Here is an 18,512-nt window from a genome sequence, read left to right as displayed (position 1 = left end):
CCACGGCAGCGACCCCTTGGAGGCCGCGGCGCCATTTTAACAGCCTTCGTTTCCCCTTTGGCATCCCTCGCGCGGGCGTGTGTGTCGGGGGTGTCTCTGTCCCCCATCCCGCCTTGACTTTAGCCCCCTGGCCCACTCCCCACCCCCGTCAGCCTGGATGGAGTGACCAATCAGCTCCGGCCTAGGGTGGGATGCGCGTCACCATGGCGACGGCCGGGGCGCCCTGGCAGTGCCGCCCAGCGCACAGGGCGAGTCTTCCCTACGCCTGGACGGGTGGGAAGGAGAGGAGGAGACCGGTGGAGGAAGGCCGTGGCACCTCCCCACGCCCACCGCATTCTGCCTAGGGTCAGTTCAGTTCGGGTCGGGCAGGGGGAGAATGGAGGATGCGGGCAGGGCCTTCGGAGAGCCCCGGGCTTGTTCCGGAGTGCCGCTTCCAGGAGTTTTCCCATTACCCCGAGGTCGTCTTCCCCTCCGTCTTTCTCCTCTTGGCCCAAAGGCCCATCTTGGTTCATCTCTCAACCTCTTCTATGTCTCTCTTAAGACAGTGGTGTTCAGGAGCTCTCATAGCTTTCCCCCAAATTGCCTTGCCCTTGAGTGCCATGGGGCAAGTCACTTCTCTCTGAGTCTTAGTATTCTCCTCCATGAGGTGGGCTGGTGTGCAGGCTCATCATGGAAAGCATCTAGTGCCCAGTGGGTGCTCTATCAAGGTTAGGGCCCCTTCTCCCTAAGCAGCGAGGGCAAGACTATTAAGGGCAGAACTCAGAACTTGGAGATGTCCTTTCTGTCTGGGGTCAGCCAAGTTTGGGTGTCTCATGGCTTCCTGGAGCCAGCTTTTCATCTCTCCTCCAGACAGCTGGGAATCGAGAAAAGGGGAGGGTGTTTAAAAATAGAGCCAGGGTGGGGGCTCTGGCTGGAACAAAACCTTGGTCAGTGGCTCTGAGAATGGGCCGCTGCAGCTCCTATAGCGCTGGCTCCTTCCTTCCAGGCCGGTCCGGCTTAAGCACCACTTTAAGTGGTCCCGGCATTCACTGGCCGGCCCCTCACCGCAATTGAGCCGCAGGGGTTTGAAAAGAGGGCCAGGGCCTCAATGACAGGACCTTGGGCCAGGCTAATTGGTTTTGGTTCAAGGGGATACTGGATTTGTGAAAAGCTCCAAACTGCCTTTCCCACGCCAGAGCCAGGCCACGGCTTTGAGGAGAAGGGCTTGAGGAGCTTGGGGCCAGGCGAGAAAGCTGGGAGCCAGGTGCCTCCAGCTGATGATGGCTTCCTAAGGGCCAGGACATTCCTCTGCTTGGAGGGTGCGGAGTTGTTACAAGGCATTTCATGGGTGCAGGCAGGTTCTACTAACTCTCTCTCTCTCTCTCTCTCTCTCTCTCTCACACACACACACACACACACACACAGGTGTGGTGGTGCCTCTTCTCTGAGCCTTTGGCACACCCTAGTTGTGGAGTGGCCTCGCTTTTCCCCCACTGGAATCATCCAGTAATCGTCTAGCTAATTATTCTTGTCCCGGGAGCTGGACCAAACCTGGGCTTTTAGACTCTGGAAGAATCCTAGACTCTATCCTGAGGTGGACAGTGCAGTTGGTCTCAAGGTAGCCCACTTCTATCTCTCGAAATGTTCCCAAACCACCCTGGGCATTGGCAACAAGGCAGAGATGAGAAATAGGGGACCTCAAGGTACTTTTTATTTATTTATTTTAAAAGCAAGGGTCAACTCTTCCTTTACATTTAGAAATTTAGCACTAATTGTATTATGACAAATCCTATCATTACTGTAGATAATATTCGTGTAAATACTTTGGAGCATATACCTTGAGGTATGCCAAATATCCGTGTGTTTGGACCAAATGGTTGCACATTGCTGTATATAATCTACCTATTCTTGTATATATAAGGTCTGCATAGCAAATCACACACTTATACGACCATCAGTTATATTAAGGACGGTGGCAGGGTTGAGGGGGGAGCTATAAAAAAAAATCAGTCCCATTTAAAATGACGTTGCATTGACTGAGACCCGTTTTTCATGGTTCATTGTGTGTTGAAGGGAGCATTTCTAAGTGATCACCAGCTAAAGAAACCCCCTACCTTTTTATTATCCTCCACATTTTCCACCATGTTTGCCCACTTGAGGCATATGATAAATGGGAGAAAGGTACTTTGAAGAGATATAGAACTCTGTGTATCACATTTTCCATTTTTATTTCAATTTTTTAATTGCCCAGAGCCTAATTTCTTTGGGCCTCTGCTGATTTGCACATTTGAGATTCATGTGTAAATATGCATGTGGCATGTGTGCACGCCTGGGCTTCCTTATCACAAAGTGTGCTCTCTCGGTGTTTAAATACACACAATCCACATCGACACACGATTACGGGCTTTCGTATTTGCCTCTTCTCTAGAATCAGGTTAATTTTCCCTTTGCTAATCCTCAAACCCATTAAGTTCCCCACCCCCGCCCCCACAAAAAAATTGCAAACCCTACCACAGACCAGTGGCCTCACCCCACTTCTCCAGCAGGAAGCTCTCCAGGCGGGGTGCTGGAGTGAAGGTTCCTATTAGGCAGACTTCATTAATGTTACCAAATATACCCCAGCACATTTACTCGTCTACTATGAAGTATTATCATAAATAATTAAAATTAAACTGCACTTGTCAAAATAAATGAACAAAGTAAGAGTTAGTGATGTCTCTGCCTTGATTTGCTTGCCTTGGTGTGCTTATTTGCTAATTTAGAGAAAAGAAGAGAGAAAGAGGGAGAGAGAGGAGGGAAGGAAGAACAGACTGCCATGGGAAGGGGAGAGGAGAGGGAGAAACGGAGGAAAAGCGCTGTAAGTTGTCTGCCCTTAGGTTTCCAGTCATTAGGGCGCTCTGGGAGGCTGGAATGCAGCCTCTAACGTCAGCTCATAATGAATATTGAGGTGTGGATGTGGAAGGAGGGATTTCTTTGTTTACTGAGGAATGGCCATGGGAATGGGGGAGAGGATTGCCTTTGGGGATTAAGGAGTGGGCTTTGTTTTTATGAAGGGCCTTACTTCTTTTCTGAAGTTTTCTGCAGCTAATTGATTCAATTCAGACATTCCTCCTCCCTACCCGGCCAGCTAAGGCCATGTGTTTGTGAGATGTGCACAGCCCCATTTCCCCATCTGCTCTGGGCCCTTTCTCCACTGTGACCCTTGAAAAGGGTGTGAACCTTCACATCGGGGAGATCACAAGCTATGGATAAATCGGTGAAGGGCCAAGACCTTTGTATGTATATGTGTGTGATATGAGCCACATACACAATACACCTGCATCTATATTATTAGAAGTATAATTTACACATAGAAACAGACCATAGGTGTACAGTTGTATGGGTTCTGACAAGTGCATTTACACCCATGTAGCCAACCCTCAAGACGGACAGCATTTCCCAAAAGCTTCCCTCCTGCCTCTTCTCTTTTTTTTTTTTTAAAGATTTTTATTTATTTATTGAGAGAGAGAGAGAGAATGGTAGAGAGAGAGCACGAGAGGGAAGAAGGTCAGAGGGAGAAGCAGACTCCCTGCCGAGCAGGGAGCCCGATGCGGGACTCGACCCCGGGACTCCAGGATCATGACCTGAGCCGAAGGCAGCCGCTTAACCAACTGAGCCACCCAGGCACCCCTCCTGCCTCTTCTCAAGCAATCCCTGCTCACCTCCCTTCTGAGGTCTCTGTGGATTAGTTTGACCTATCTAGAGTTTCCCACGCATGGAAATGTATGCTAGGACTTTTTTTTTTCTTAAGGCTTTATTTCAAGTCTGGAGGGAGCACTGTCCTCAGAGGCCTGACTGAGGGAGTGTCCAGGAGATTTTGTGTTTAGGGTCACATTGGACTTGGGCACAACACTTTGCCCTCGGATAGGCCCAGAAGTCAGACATGTAATTAAATTTTTTTTTGGGGGGTGGAGCTGATTTGGGCTGGTCTTCTGCCAGGACAGCCCTGTTCTCACCCAAGGTCTGTTAATGAGCTGGGGACAGGTGAGCCTCACACATTCCAACTTGCCTCTCTTCAGTGGCATCCAGGAGTCTATGGAGAGCTATTAATGGAAGGTGCCGGCTTTGTGCTAATTAGAACTTCCTTTCAGCTTCCATCTGTACAGGCACTCCAACCCCTCAGTGGTCAGCCTCACCCGCCCCCCCATCAGCTTACAACCTAGTTTTCACCCCCCCATGAATTAGGGGGTGCTGTGAGTGGAACTGCTCTCCTCCGTCTCTGGCCAAATCCTGGGGCTTTGTGTGTCGCAGGAATGTGCAGGGTGGCATTTCCTGAGTCTTCGCTGTCTTGTTAGGGTGGAGATGCTCGACAAGTTGGGCAGGGACTTGGGCACCACGGCCATCCTTCTGGCTAGGCTGGTCTCACACCATCAATTTGGGTTTATTTTGAAAGGGACCTCTCCTCCTCTGCCCTTTGGAGAGTATGGCTGCAGACCCTTGTGCCCTCTGTTACCTCTGTTCCTGGCACCTCCCAAGTCTTGTTGTAACCTCCTCCCGCCACCACCCCCCCGCCCCGGGGTTCAACCTTCAGCTGCCATCTTTGCCACCTCAGGCAGCCTGGGGGTGGGGCTGTTTCCTTGGCTCTCTTCTGAAAAAGCCCAAACTTGTGTTTTCTTAAAATTTATTTCACATCAGGCCCAGTGGACATAATTTTTTTTAATGGAGGATGTCTCTTATGGAGGTTTCATTGAAAAAAAAAAAGAAACATTAACGTCACATTAACGTCATTTAAAGAAAAAGCGCCTCTCAGCTTTGGAGGTTGGGGGAGTTACACGGCTTTCTGCCTGATTATCAGTCGGGATGAACTCCTTTGCAGGAAACCAGAGAGAGGGGCATTTCCTTGCAATGATCCTCTCTTTAGCTCCTGAATCCCCTCAGGTCTCCATTGGGGTTGTGTGTAAAAATATCATGCCCCACCTGCCCCTTCATCTCATTTTCTCCTGCGTGAATTATCCTTGTAATAATGCAGGTCACCCACTTCTTTGACTGTGTAGACTGGGATTTTAAAAATCAGGAGTGGATTATTGGCCAGCATGAGGCTTTGCCAGATTCCCCCCAAGGTTCTGGATCCAGGCTAAAGAGGGATGGAAATGCCGCTGGGGTGCCCAGAGAGGCTGCAGGAATTCCTCTTTCATTGGTCATGGGGAAAGCAGGGGGACTGGCCTGTGGCCTTTTTGTGTCCCTAGGGGGGACAATTCCTGAGCTGAAGCACTAGAGTGGGAAGACCTGGGACAATCCTAGACTGGGTTAATAAACCAGCAATCCAAATTCCAGAAGGGCAGCAGCTGGGGGGTGGGGGAGGATGCCCACACTTGAGAGGCAGGGGTTTTTTTTTGGGCATGCATTTTGCCATTGCAACTCGGTGTATCCTTGACAAGTCACATCACCTCTCTAGACTTGTGTCCCCCCCCCCCATCTGTGAAATGGAGGTAACATAAGTAACTACACCTCCAGGGATCCTGTGGGAATTGAGTAAAATATACAAATAAAGTGCCTGGCATACAGTGGGTGCTGAGCAAATGGTAGCTCTTTCTCCATGCTGGGGCAAGGGGTGCATAGGGATGTCTGGATACCAGGTTAAAATCTCCACCCGCTGGAGAGAGTGAAAGCACCAGTAAATGGCCAGAGTTTACGGAAGAATTGACCAGCTGCCTTCTTTCTGCCATACCCACCAGGCCTGGAACTGGGAGACAAATTAGGACACCAAAGAGCACCCCGTTGGGTGGGAGGGTCGGGCGGATGTAAAGTTCCCTGCTTCGCTGGCTGGGGAGGCGCACCTGCAAGTGTCCTTAAGAGACTTGAAAGGAGCGGGATACAGATTAACTTGCGAGGCCAAGAGGGCACCGCCAGGAGGTCCACCGTAACTCGGGTTCCGGATTTCTAACAGTTGGGCTTCCGGAAAACGGCCCGGGGTCCTGGTTCGGGCAGGTTCCGAGAGTCAGGACTCACGAGCAACGCTGTCCGGGAAGCCAGGGTTGTCCTGGGGCGGTGGCTGGCGGGCTCTCCGCGATGTGCTTGGCCTTAAGGTGCACGGAGGTGTCCCACCTCTCGGGTGGCTGGCTGCCTGGCCCGCTGGAGGGTAAGGAGCTCAGGGCCGGGGCGGACCCTCCCTTAGCCAGTACCGGGTTTCCCTCCCGCGCCCCGGGCGAGCGAGTCTGAGGCACGGAGTGCGCCCAGCAGCCGCCCCGGGCTGTGGTCGTGACCTGGAGGACGCGTGTGCCCTACTCCCACCTTCGAGGGGACCGCAGCGCTCTTCTAGGCGGGCGTGGGGGGCGCCTGATGTCTCCTTTCTGTTTTACAGCTACTCCCCTGCAGGCGCCTCCCTCCTCGGGCGCCCTCTTCTCAGGCACGGACTCGGAGGGCGTGCGGGTGGAAAGGTGAGTGGCCAGAGCCCCGGCGTGGGAGGAGGAGCTGTCTGCCGGCACCCTCCCTCCGCCCGGGGTGCAGAGCGGGCTCGAGGGCCGGCAATCCGGAGGTTGGGAGATTCCACGATCAGGTCGGTGGTGGAGCGTCTGTGTTTTTACCTGGGTCACCAAAAAGGCAACCCCTCCTTCCTAGGCCCGGATCCGGTGTCATCCCCCTCCGTGTCCCTTCCCCGGGGGATGTGGAAACTGGCGTTAACCACACAGCTACGGGCACGCTGGGCTCTGTGATACAGTTCGGCGGAGCACGGCGTGGGGCTCCCCGTGGGCGCCCGGCACGGGCGGCCCTGACTCCGGTCTCCGACGCGGCCTCCTGGACACCCGGGCTCTCCCCGTCGGCGTTCCGCGGGAGTCCGAGTAAGCTCAGGCCGGGAGCCTGACCCCTCTACCTAGGGTGGAGCGGTGGCCTCCCTCCTGCCCCGCAGCGGCCGGGCCGCAACCGCACTCTCCCGGCTGCAGAGAGTGGGCTGACCCGCGCGGACAGGGGGCCGCACTCGCGCCTCGCGTACGCCGGGACGCCGCCTGGGCCCCGCGGCCTTCGGGACCCTCGGTGCCGCCGGCCACGGAGCGCGGGCGCGGGGGCGGGGCGTGGCCGCGCACACCGGACCCCGGGGCCCGGCGCGGAGGCGGGTAAGGCGCCGCGGGGCCGGGAGGCCATTTTGAGAACGCGAGGAGCCGCTGCAAGATGGCTGCGTGGGCACGAGGTAGGTCGCGGCGCGGCCCACAGAAGCGGAACGCGCGTCGAGCGCGCCCTCCCGCCCATCTCCGCCGCCGCGCTGCGGGCGCTAATGTCGGCGGCCGGCCGGGCCCGCGAACGGCCGCCGGGTCCTCCGTCGCGGCGGCTGCGCCGCGGGCCGCTGCGTGCGCTCCCGCCGGAGCCGCGGAGAAAGACGCGTGCGGCCCGTCGCCTCCTCGCCCGGCCGCGCGCTCCGGGCTGGGGCCGAGCGGTGGCGCGGGGTCGGAGTCTGGAACCACGCGTGCCTCGCGCTCTTTCTTTCTTTCCGCGGAATGTCAGGCGCATGGCCGACGCCCGCTTTTTTCCCCCCCGACACCGCGAGGTCCGAGTGGCGAGCAGGCCCAGGCTGCCCTGCCCGGGACCTGGTGTGGCCCGGGGCTCGCGGACGGCCTCAGCGGCCGCAGCGCTCCCCACAGGACGGCCCGGAGGCTCCGTTCGCACCCCCCCCCCCCCCCCGCGGGCGCAGCACCTCGGAGCTCGGAGCTCGTGCCCCCACCAGGCCGCGGCCCTAGGTCAGAGCAGTGGCTCTCCAGCTGCCCCCTTTCCCCCGGGTGAATAATTTAAGCGCATTTGCCGTTGTGTTTTGTTTTGTTTTGTTTTGTTTTTTTGTAACTGCCCCAGTTGATCGACCGCTGCCCTAAGGCAGGTCCCACGCATATGCATTTGTGCAGAGTGACTAAGAAACTCCAGTTTTGTTCGTTTGTGTTTATTGAGTCTCGCTTTGTACCTAGCCCGGTACTAAGCACTTCTCGGGCATTTGGGCCTCAGCTTGACAGGTAGGGTGGTGGTGATTCCCTCTTCCTGACTTTGGCTGTAGCTAGGATGTGGCAGAGTCAGGATGTGGAGTCAGGGTTGTCTGCCACCACCTCACATATGAGAGCTCTCCTATCATACTCTGCTTCCCCCCAATCTCCTGGCCTAAAGCCCTGGCCTAAAATAAATGTTGTTTTTAATATTGTGGTTGTTCTGAGCCCCCTGGCAGCCAAGACGAAGAAAATGGAACAATTTATAACCTTGTTCAAGAAAGAAAGAGAAAAGAAAGAAAGAGAAAGAAAGAAAGAAAAAGAAAGAAAGAAAGAAGAAAAGCTCATCAGGGTTTTTAGAGATATGAACATTTCTTCCTCTGTAAGATTTATAGAAAATTTAAAGCTTGCTTATTATGTAGGTCAGCTGCTCATGTCACAGATGAGGAACCAGGCCCAGAGAAGTTAAGTGATTTTCCCCAAGGTCATAAAGTCGGCTAGAAGAACAAGAACTGGGATCCAGTCCAATTGATTCCTAATCAATTTCCCATCCTCTCATGAGCAGGTTTTAGTGGGTTTCTCAACAGTGAAATAGTTTAGTTCTGTTTGGTGACCCCCTCCATCCTCTACTATAAACTCTTCAGACCTGAGTGCTGTCTTGTTCCTTTTTTAGCCCTCAGTTCCCAGTGCTGGGCTGAGCTCGTCACTGTGGATATCTGCAAATATTCCATAAATGAATGTGTGGTTCTCAAAGGCTAAGCCTCTGGTTCTTGGATATGGCGTGGTGGTGGAGGGAGAGGTTCTAACTTGAGTTTTTTTTTTAAAGGACTTGGTTTTTTTGAATGTTGCATTTCTGAGCCCATAAATTCCTTAGACCTCTTTCTTTTAGCAAATGGTGTGAGCTGGGCACTTCCCCTTTTGGCAGTGGTCTGGCTCCTAACTGCCCTATCACGCTGTTGGGTCTTGTGGAAAGGAGTCATTTCTCTCTTGAAGGACTATGCTATCAATGAGGCATGCAGGTCCCTTTAGGGGAACTAGGAGGGTTTCCTGATGACACTGGCACAGTCACCATGAGACGTGGTAGACCCATTCTTTTGTCTTGGGGTGGAGAGCCAGCCTTTCTGGGCCACGTGCAAATAGCAGAATGGTTCCTGTGGCTTACATACAAATAGCAGAATGTAGCTCATCAGATCCCCAGAATTTACACAGATTAGTCAATTTCCATGGCTCCCAAAAGGTAGCCTTTGAACCCTGGTATGATAACTGTAGGCACTAAATAAATTTAGTGAGCCTCCCACAGACAGATTCTCTGGAAATGTGTACCAGAAAGTTGTCATCCTTGGGCGTGGGGGGGAAGGGGTCTCCTTCTTGGTGAGGAGTCCCTATTGGCCGAAACGCCACAACAAATCCTGGCCAAATCCTGACCATCATCTTTGGGCTGGCTCTTGATAGGCAAAGTGGAGTGGAGAGCTGAGGCCAGTTTATAGCAAAAGCCCCAGCTGTGGAAGAAAACCAGGGTTCAGCTCCCCAGATTAGTTACTGTCTACAAGGATTAAAGGCCCCAAATAATGGCTGGCCTCTCCCCTCCTCTGTGCCAAGGGAAGACATGTAAATACAGCCACACGCAAGCTTAGGCAGTAGATGTGTATAAATCGAATTTAGCAAATCAGATCATGTTTTAAATGCACTATTTAAAGCAGTCCTGCAGTGAAGCCTTTTACAAAGGGAATAATCATTTTGTGATGCTAATCATCAGCCTCCAATTTATCTCCTTTGTAAGTTCAGATGTTGGTGCACTGGGTGTTCTGAAATTGGGGCGCTCTTGTGTAGGGCTCGGGTGGTGGCTGTCTGCTTTCTTTTCTTGACCTCTCATTTTAAATGGGTGTATGTCCTCATTCCCACTGGGGGCCTCAGGATGCTTGTCACTTAGCCTGATAGTTCTCATCCATCCCGTTCATCTTTTTATAATCTGATAGAGCCTACCCTTCAGCTGCTCCCAGCCCCCTTTCTGAGATTTGCACCCTTCCTGGGGGGAGACAGAGGCCCTGCTGTTCTCAGGGCATTAGAACCAACTCCTTCTCTGATCTGAACCTTCTTTTGTTTCCCTGAGCTTCTGGTACCTCTGGTGCTGCTCATAAAGACGATCTTAGAGTCCACTAGCTACACAGCAGCCCCTGAATTTAGTAGGTGAATGAAATGTAGGCGCCCACTTGCTGAATAGGCACTGTCCAAAATACTCTCCCCATTCACGGCAAAATAACTGAGGCCTGGATGTTAAAGTGACTTTTCCCACAAGTTAAAATCGGGACTCAAAGGAGAACCTGTCTCCTAATTGCTATAAAAGTGTTTTATACACTAAGCCGTAGTGCCTTTCTTTGGAGAGAAAATATAATAAGAGACCATCTGGGTGGGAGAGAAAGAATGAAGGGAAAGAGATGGATCAGAGCGGAATAAAGGCAGTGGGCAGGAAGCTGGGGGGCCGCGAGGAGCCTGACCTTGCTTAGCTCACAGGCCCTGATATAGTGTCTTTGTCAATGCTGCCACGATCGGCGCGTTCCTCGGTAATTATGACTGTGTGTTGGCATGGCGACTCAGAGTAAGAAGACTAGAAGCACGGGGTAAATGCACGACTTGTTCTTGCCTTCTAAAGCAGAGAGGAGCTTTTGTGGGTAGTTCCTCCAGGGAGACGTGGTAGAAAATTCACCAGCCCCAGGGCTGGAGCGTGGGTATTTGCAACCCGAAGAAGCCCGGGTGGCCCTGATGGGGGGCGGGGTGGCACACCCAGACGGCCTCATCCAGACCTGCCTCCAGTGCAGAGGTCATGCAGAACCTCCCTCCTGTGCCTTTCTGTTGGTCTTTGTTCCCGAGCCTGTGATGTCAAGTACACCCATGTCTTCTCCCCTCCAGGTTGTCTGTTTCAAACAGGTTTATGTCACAGTCCCCCTGAACTGGATTTATGGTAAACTCATCTATCTCATAGGCAAGTGTGAATTGGGAGGCCGAAAGGACGGGCTGATGGGCGCAGCTGTAGGGATTGAGTTTGAGGCTTCCCTTCCTACCGGGCCGCCCACTCCTTAGAGATCCTTGGGCCCCCTCCTCATCCTAAAGCCAGGGAAGTTGCTGGAGTCAAGAGCTGCGCTGTCCAGGATGCTAACCACTACTGATCTCATGAGATGCGGTGAGCGCAGCATGCTGAAATGATGATACTGGGTTAAATAGAATATAGTATTAAAATTAGTTGTACCTGTTTCTTCTTACTTTTTAATGTGGCTTCTAGGAAATTTGAAATGATAGGTGCCACTCCTATTTTATTGGCCTGGACTAAAGAATTAAGATCTCTTCCAGCCCTAATGTTCAGTAACTAATCCTGGTCTATCCCTGGAAGGTCCCTGGCCACAGAGAGCTCTGTGTATAGAAGGCCATGGAAATGCCAGGCTGGAGGCCACTGGAGAGGCTAGGTGTTATGGAGCTTTTAGGGGTATCTAGTATAGCCCCTTAAGTTACCCCACAGTCCTTGGAGGCAAAAGGTCTGAATCTAGAGGCAGCATTGTTTTTCAGAGTCTAGGGCCGGGGGAAGAGAACCAACGGGTAACCCCAGGAATCTTTGGATGGAGGTTTAGCAGTGCCCCATGGAGTTTCTATGGGCATAGATGTAGGTGGCAGGAGGGTTGTCCTGGGGGTGGACCACCTCCCCAGGCCCCTATCCCTGTCCTTGCAGTGATTTCATAGTCTCCCAGGTGTGTGGAAACCACAGGGCATGGGAAGGCAACTGTGCATCCCAAGTTCATGCCAAACCCGCTTTAAGCAGGTTTCCTTTGGCCCCAGGGCTCTTCGTTGCCCATTTCCTTGCTGCCCCTCCTCCCCTCAGCCTGTGCTGCTCTCTGGGAGCTGAAGCTTCTGGGATGCACCTTGGCTCAGAGCCAGCGTCGTCTTCGAGAGGCCTCCTGCCCTGGCATCCTGCCAAGCCTTGGGTCTTCAGAGAGATTTTCTGGGGAGGTGCTGGGCTCACCCTGCTGTCAGAGGGCAGAGGGGCCCGCTCACCTCAGAGGACTCCTGGCTGTGGGTCCAGCCTTGCTTCCAGCCCCCTTCCCTTCTCAGGAACTCCAGTTGCCTGCCCCGGAAACCTGGGACTCCATTAATGGTCTCCCAGCCCTCGGTAAGCCTTGAGTTTATGAAAAGACAGCTCCTCACGTGAGCCTGGGAGGTGAGGAATGGGCAGCCAGGAAATCATAATGAGTCATGATAATGGTGACAGGAACCATTTATTGAGCACTTATGCTGTGCCAAGTTCTGTGCTAACGCTCTGTGTACTTTGTCTTCTTTAAGGCCTGTCTCTTGGGGAGCAGCAAGAGTGGTGAAGGTAATCTAGGGTCTGCCCTTCTTCTCTAAGCCAGATGTCATGGGCTGATTGCATGGGGCATGTCTCAGAAGCTGCAACCCTTGAGTCGGTGGTAGTCTGAGGCCCCCATGGGTCCTCATCTCCCAAGGAGTCTGCCTGGGCTTTGGGGAGCAGCCTGAGCTTATTTCGGTGGCTAGAGGGTGGCTCTGTAGTGTCTCCTGCTTTGGGCTGACAGTGCACCCGGAGAGGCAGGAAGCAGGTAGCAGGTAGGAAGGCTCAGTGCTGGGCCCCCGGGAGCCTTGGTGAGGCACTGCGCGGGGTGAGAAGTGTCCCACCCAGTCCTGGCTTTTGTCAGTGTGAACTGTAGCCTGGCTGTGCCTCAGTCTGGAAAGTCAGGGGTTGGCCAAAGTCTGCCAGTCTGCCCATGTTGCCAAGGATTGTACCCACCCCCGGGCAAGGTTGAGCCTCTGCTTTCGAGAATGTTACATCCCCCTGAGGTAGTATGGAGTCTTCTGGAGGAGGGAAGGGGATCCCCATCCTCTGTCCAGTCTCCTCTTGTCCTTAAACAGAGAATGCTAGATCTTCCTATTCCCCGAGTTTGGTGTCACGAGCTGGGAGAGGTGGGAGATGCCTCCAAGGGCATGTCATTTCCCTGGGGAGCGCTAGGGAGAGGTGCAGTAAGGAGAAGAAGCACTCAGGTTTACAGCCACCCCTTCCTGTTGGGCCTGCAGCCTCCTTTACCCCATTTTTAGCTGTTTCTAGCCCATTGTTCTCTCTTCTGTTATCAGATTGCAGACTTCAACACCACGGTGGTGGGAAGCAGAGCATGCAGCCCAGTGGGCATCAGGGGTCTGTCTGATCTAGTTCAGACCCTTTTGGGCACATGGTTTCCCTTCTCTCTGAGCCAGTTTTCTCATCTATAAAATCGGGGATAGTAATACTGAACTTGTGGCGCTCGAGAAATGTCAGTTTGCATCCCCCATCTGCTGCTGTTATAGGATGGGTGTGCATGCACTGGGGGGCAAGGGTGGGCTGAGCATGCGTGAGCCAGCAAGGCTGTGACGTGTGTGACCGTCTAATTGGTGGGCTGCACATCAGTGACGAGTGGAGGCACAGGGAAAGCAGCCAGCGAGGGATCGGGCTCAGCTCTCGGTCAGTCGCTAGAATAAGTCAGGGCGATTGCCGACCATGCGTAAGCTCCGGTACCGAGAGATCCCCAGGAGAACCCCTGACCTGCTCCCTGACCCCTCAGAGCAAAAGCCAGCCTAATAAGGCACACATTCAAGAGGTGGTAGCTTGACTCAGACTTTGGGAGTTAAGAGAGGAGGAATTCATTTGGAGTGGAGTCATCAGAGAAGGCTCACTGGACCCAAACAGGTCTCCTGGGCTGAGTGGGGCAGGGAGACTCCCCCACGAAAGTTTGGAGGTGGGGATGGAGCAGCAGGGTAGACTTCTGCAGGACTGGACCAGAAATCAGGTCAGATGTGGAGGGCAGACTAAGGGAGCTGGTCTCATCACCGTGTGCAAGGTCAGTGTGGGAGGGCTGCCAGGCTAGCCTGAGCTGAGCAGGTACACCTGCCCTGGCCTTTCTCACCTCTGATGGCTCTTGGCCTGGACTTTAGCACCTCCAGGACTATGCCATGAATCCATAAGTCAGTTTGCAAGGGAGCCATGGAGCTCAGGAATTGGAAGTCTTCCTGGGCCGGACTGTATTTTTTCCATTGCCTTCATTTATCCATTGCCTTCATTTATCCATTCAACATTTATTGACCAAGCACTATGTGCCAGGCTCTGGGCAATGCCTTGGGGATACAGAGAAGCAAATCACAGCCCCTCGCTCGGCACTTCAAACTTGTGTAATACAGAACTTCATCCATCTGTCCAGGATGGGAAGGCTAGGCCGGGGGAAGGGGTGCTGGATAAATGGGCCCTGGAGGTATGACAGTTCTCACCAGTTGGCAGCTTCCTGGCCTCTCTGCCCTTCTCCGTGGCTCCAAGAGCCTGGGAGAGCAGGGTCAGAGGCCATTTCATGCATTGCCTATGGTGACCTTAGGTTGCCATTTAGCCTGGGCTAGAGCTTTAATTTTCCAGATTCCATTGGTTCTGTATAGAAACTGTGATGAGATCTCCATTGCCTTTTCTTCACTGAAGAAACAACTTTGATCTTAGGAATCAGTATAGCAGTAACCTATTGAGATTTCCATGTGAGATTGGTAAGGAACATCTTAAATGCAATCAAATAATAAATTACATCTGGGTGAATTCACATACAGAAGGTTTCTCCTCCTTGGAAGAAATCAGATCCTGTTGGGGCATCCAAGCCAGAATCCTCTCCTGGTTCTGCTCAGACTGGATCCTGAGTAGAGTGGTTGGCAGGTAAGCCTGCATATGGCAACAGTGGGCACCCAGCTGCCTCCTCTCAACACATCTGGAGTTTGGAAGAGTCATTCATGTAGCCCCTAGGCTGGGGCCCGCCCTGCAAATGAATCTGCCGAGTCCTAAAGCCCAGACAGCAGGCTCTGCCGTTCCAGGCTCTTGCCCCCAGGAGCAGGAAGGCTAAACAGATTGTATTTTATTATTACTATCACTTTAGTGGTTTTCTTGTTGAAGTCAGTGTGTGTTTAAAAAGATAAAACTCTAGAACTTACGTGGTATTTTTGGTTAAAGTACTTGTCAGAGATGTAGGAGGGACTGTCTTCATGGAAGGTCATTCCAGGTCTTCAAATGGAGCCCCAGGTCCTTGGCCACTAGAAGGCTGTCTGTGGAAGTATCTTCGCTCAGCTTCTGTACGGACCAGCCGACTGCTGCTGGAGGACACGACGAGCATACGTGAAGCCGGCTTTCCTTGGTGGGCAAGTAAGAAGCAGGTGGTGAGATACAGAGCCGTTCTTTTCTCTTTTTTTAAAGATTTTATTTATTTGACAGAGAGAGACACAGCGAGAGAGGGAACACAAGCAGGGGGAGTGGGAGAGGGAGAAGCAGGCTTGCCGCGGAGCAGGGAGCCCGATGCGAGGCTCGATCCCAGGAGCCCGGGACCATGACCTGAGCCGAAGGCAGACGCCTAACAACTGAGCCACCCAGGTGCCCCTACAGAGCAGTTCTTGACTCTGCTTCCAAAACCGTCCACCTTTCCTCTCTTGGGAACCGAGAGAAGTTCGAGAGGGTAATTTCCCAGGAAGATGCACTGAGCCACCAGACATGGTTATCCAGATGCTGGCAAGGAGTGGGCCTTCTCTACGCTGGGCGGCCTCCGTGCCCTCCTGGCTTCCCTTATGTGGCTCTTTGCGGTAGTCTGAATGAATGTCATATGCACAGAGACTGGCCTTGGGTTTCTTGCTTGCTTTCTTTCTTCTTTTTTTTTTTTTGGCCTTGGGTTTCTATTTGGTAGCCAGCTGACCGCAAGTGTTTAGTGATGAAGCTTCCAGGTTGACCTTTCCTCCAGGACAGAGTGCGTGCGTGGACTCCCATGCTAGCCCTTGACACTGCTCTAGAGGGGAAGCCAGGAACACAGTGGTCCCGTTTCCTTTCATGTTCCTTCTGTCCCCTCCAGGACACATTCCAGAATCTGAAGGCAGGGAAAGGAGAAGCAGGAGCCCTGGAGGAAGAGTTGGAAGGTGGGTCCTGGTCTGACACAGGCTGCAGGCTGTGCGCGCCCTCGGGTCCCCAGTTCATTCCAGTGGCTGCCCCAGAGTCTATACACGAGGTAGTTATGTGGCTGTTGGCGGTTGGTCCGAGGTTGATTTGGGTCTTGGGTTACTACTGTTTTTTTCTTCTTCAGGAATAAAATAACCCAGTTTGGGGAGGAAATAAAAAGGGAAAACACCCCTGATGGTTCTTGGAACCAGCTGCCTATGAGGTTGACCTATATGAAATTTCTTTTTTATAGATCTAAATCCATCAAATACTGGTAATTTTGTATGGTTCGACCTAATCCATTTCCACGCCTCTGGGCCAGTGGAGAGGGCATCCCTGCTTCTCCTTTATCCTTAGAAGCACGTTTTAAAGGGTCTCTGAGATGTAAACCGTTTGTGTTCCTCTTAACCTATATCCCCTGCTCACTACTTTAACTGAAGGAAGAAATCACCCCAACCTGTGGATTCTGCTGCAAGGGAAAAGGACACCAGCCAGGCTTCCCTGTTCCCCTGGCTTGAAAACACACCATCTTGAAATGCAGGGTAATTAATAATGACTTTAAATAGTATCAAAGAAAATAATTCTTCAGGGCAGTTCAGACAACCCTGACTAAGAGCTGAGACCAATTCCAAACTTTTCTGTCTCAAGAGGCATCTGCTTCCACCTGGATGCTTGGAATGGCGTTTTACTCCACCTCCCGCGTAGCCCGCGGGCCCCCATGTAGCCCATGGTCCTGGGGGACGGAGCGAGGGAGGAGGTGGGCAGAAGCTAGCTTGCAGCCTCTCCACAACCTTGCAGCCACCCTGGTGCTGGGCGAGCAGCACTGTGGGCTTGAGACTGAATGCGCTCCAGTCCTGCATTCATTACGCTATTGTCAGTGTGTGTGTCTGGGGCTGCCTCTGGGTGTGTGTGTTTCTTTTTGTGTCTGCGTGTCAGTGTCAGCCTGTGTGTGTCTGTTTACATCGGCCTGTCTGGGCCGCTCAGTGCGACAAGGAGCTGGGGGGTGTTGGTAGGAGGGAGGGCATTTCAAAGCCCCAGATCTACCCCTCGGGGATCTCGGGAGATTTATATAGATGTGTGTATGTATGTACACACACGCGTGTGTGCATGTATATGTCGCATGTGTGTTTGTGTGTAGGGGGAGGGCGTTTCTTAATGGTGCTCATTGTGTGAGGCTGCATGTGAGTGTCTGACCAGGTGTGGTGTGAGCAGCGGCTGGGCTGGGTGAGCCCCAGCTGCGTGAGCTCACAGACTTGCCCGCCGTCCGTGGGGAGCCTGTCCCTTCGCAGCTCACCGTCTCCTCTCTAATTTATTAGCTAGGAAGGAGGAGAAAATGAAACGTTGCCTGAAGACAATGGCCGAGACAGCAGGTCCCACCCTGCACAGCCGCCAGCACCTCTCCCCCCAGCCCTGCCTCGGCCTCTGCAGTGAGGATCTGTGCGTTACACTGCTCAGTCTGCAGTCAGAAATGAAAACCCCCAAACCAGTCTATAAAAAAAAGTGTCTGGCCATGGACAGTCTGCAGGGGTAGCTGCAGACTGCCGAAGGTGGAGGTTCGAGCCCGACTTGGCTGACTGCTGGCCCCTCATCCACTCTGGGGCCCCCACCTCGGAGTCCCGGGACTTCTCCCCAGCTGCCAGCCAGGTGGGGGGAGGGGAGAGGGGCCCAAGCAGCTGCAGGGGCTGTGTTAGTAAACACTTTCCTGGGTTCCCATTTTCTTCACCCCCCCACCCTTCTCCTCTCCCAATGCCCCTTTACACCCCCCCACCCCCCCACCCCAGCATCCCCTTTTCTGTGGCTTGCACAATGAGCTCATTGTCCTGGGTGTGATTTGAATAAGGGATCGGCGGGCCCGTTCCCAGCATTGTCCGAGGGGCTGGGAAAAACCCCAGCGCAGGCAGGAGGACCAGGCCAGACAGAGACAGATGCCTAAATTAGCAACAAAGCTTTGTGCACGTCCCCCGGACAAGGGCTCGCCTTGTTTGCGTGGACTCGAGGGTGTGGAGCTCGCCGGCTGCTCGCATGTCTCCCCATGTTAATTAGTTTTGCATGCATGTCTGAGAAGGTGCCAGGGGAGATGTGTTTGCCTTTCCCCGGGAGGGGGACCTGTTTGTGGCTGTGGAGCTGAGGGAGGCTGGGCCTACCGAGGGAGCCAGGCTCAGAGCCTGGGTGGGAGTCCCGGCTTCCGCATCCTGCTCTTCTCTCTGCCCTTGGGGGGTGGCTGGCTTTGCTCCCTGTGCCCCCTCCCTTCTTCCCCCACCACGTCGGAAAGTTGGTTAGCTCTGGCTACAGGGAACTCACTGGCTTCCACCCAGACCCAGGCCAGTGCCTGTCCATCTGGCAGTCTGTCTCTCGTGACACAGGGCCCCCCGGGATGGGCAGCAGAAGCGGCCAGTCTGGGCTCTCCTCCGTCCCCGAGCCAGATGGCCAGTCTGCTTATCGCATTATGGCCTCCCTTGGCCCCAGACCCCCACCGCCCACATTTGGGCCAGGATCTTATTTGGGATATGGTGGAGAAGCCCTCTTTCAGGCGCTGAGCAGGAGAAGGGTCTGGTAGACAGGCACGAGGCATGTCCTTGCCCCGGCTTCCCGTGTGACCTCGGGCGGGCCCGTTCCCCCCC

At 53.5% G+C, this 18,512-nt stretch overlaps 2 long non-coding RNA genes across 2 annotated transcripts in view; both read left to right on the top strand.

The window, feature by feature from the left end:
• The first annotated feature begins 212 nt into the window (after window positions 1-212).
• LOC141370801 (uncharacterized) lies at window positions 213-6,791 on the top strand. The gene is made up of 3 exons (XR_012375169.1): window positions 213-345; window positions 6,320-6,395; window positions 6,577-6,791. It is a non-coding gene; the product is annotated as an uncharacterized lncRNA (long non-coding RNA).
• Window positions 6,792-13,888: 7,097 nt separating this feature from the next.
• The window catches only part of LOC141370800 (uncharacterized), a 10,297-nt gene continuing 5,673 nt past the window's right edge, over window positions 13,889-18,512 (top strand). The window contains exons 1-2 of the long non-coding RNA XR_012375168.1: window positions 13,889-15,128; window positions 15,809-15,872. This is a non-coding gene — a long non-coding RNA (uncharacterized lncRNA). The remainder of the gene's footprint in view (window positions 15,129-15,808; window positions 15,873-18,512) is intronic.

This window comes from Callorhinus ursinus, unplaced genomic scaffold, assembly GCF_003265705.2.
Source record: "Callorhinus ursinus isolate GAN/ISIS: 27379988/994484 unplaced genomic scaffold, GSC_fseal_2.0 scaffold45, whole genome shotgun sequence".
NCBI lineage: Eukaryota > Metazoa > Chordata > Mammalia > Carnivora > Otariidae > Callorhinus > Callorhinus ursinus.
Note: the sequence above shows the minus strand (reverse complement) of the source record. Positions and strands in the feature narration are given on the sequence as shown.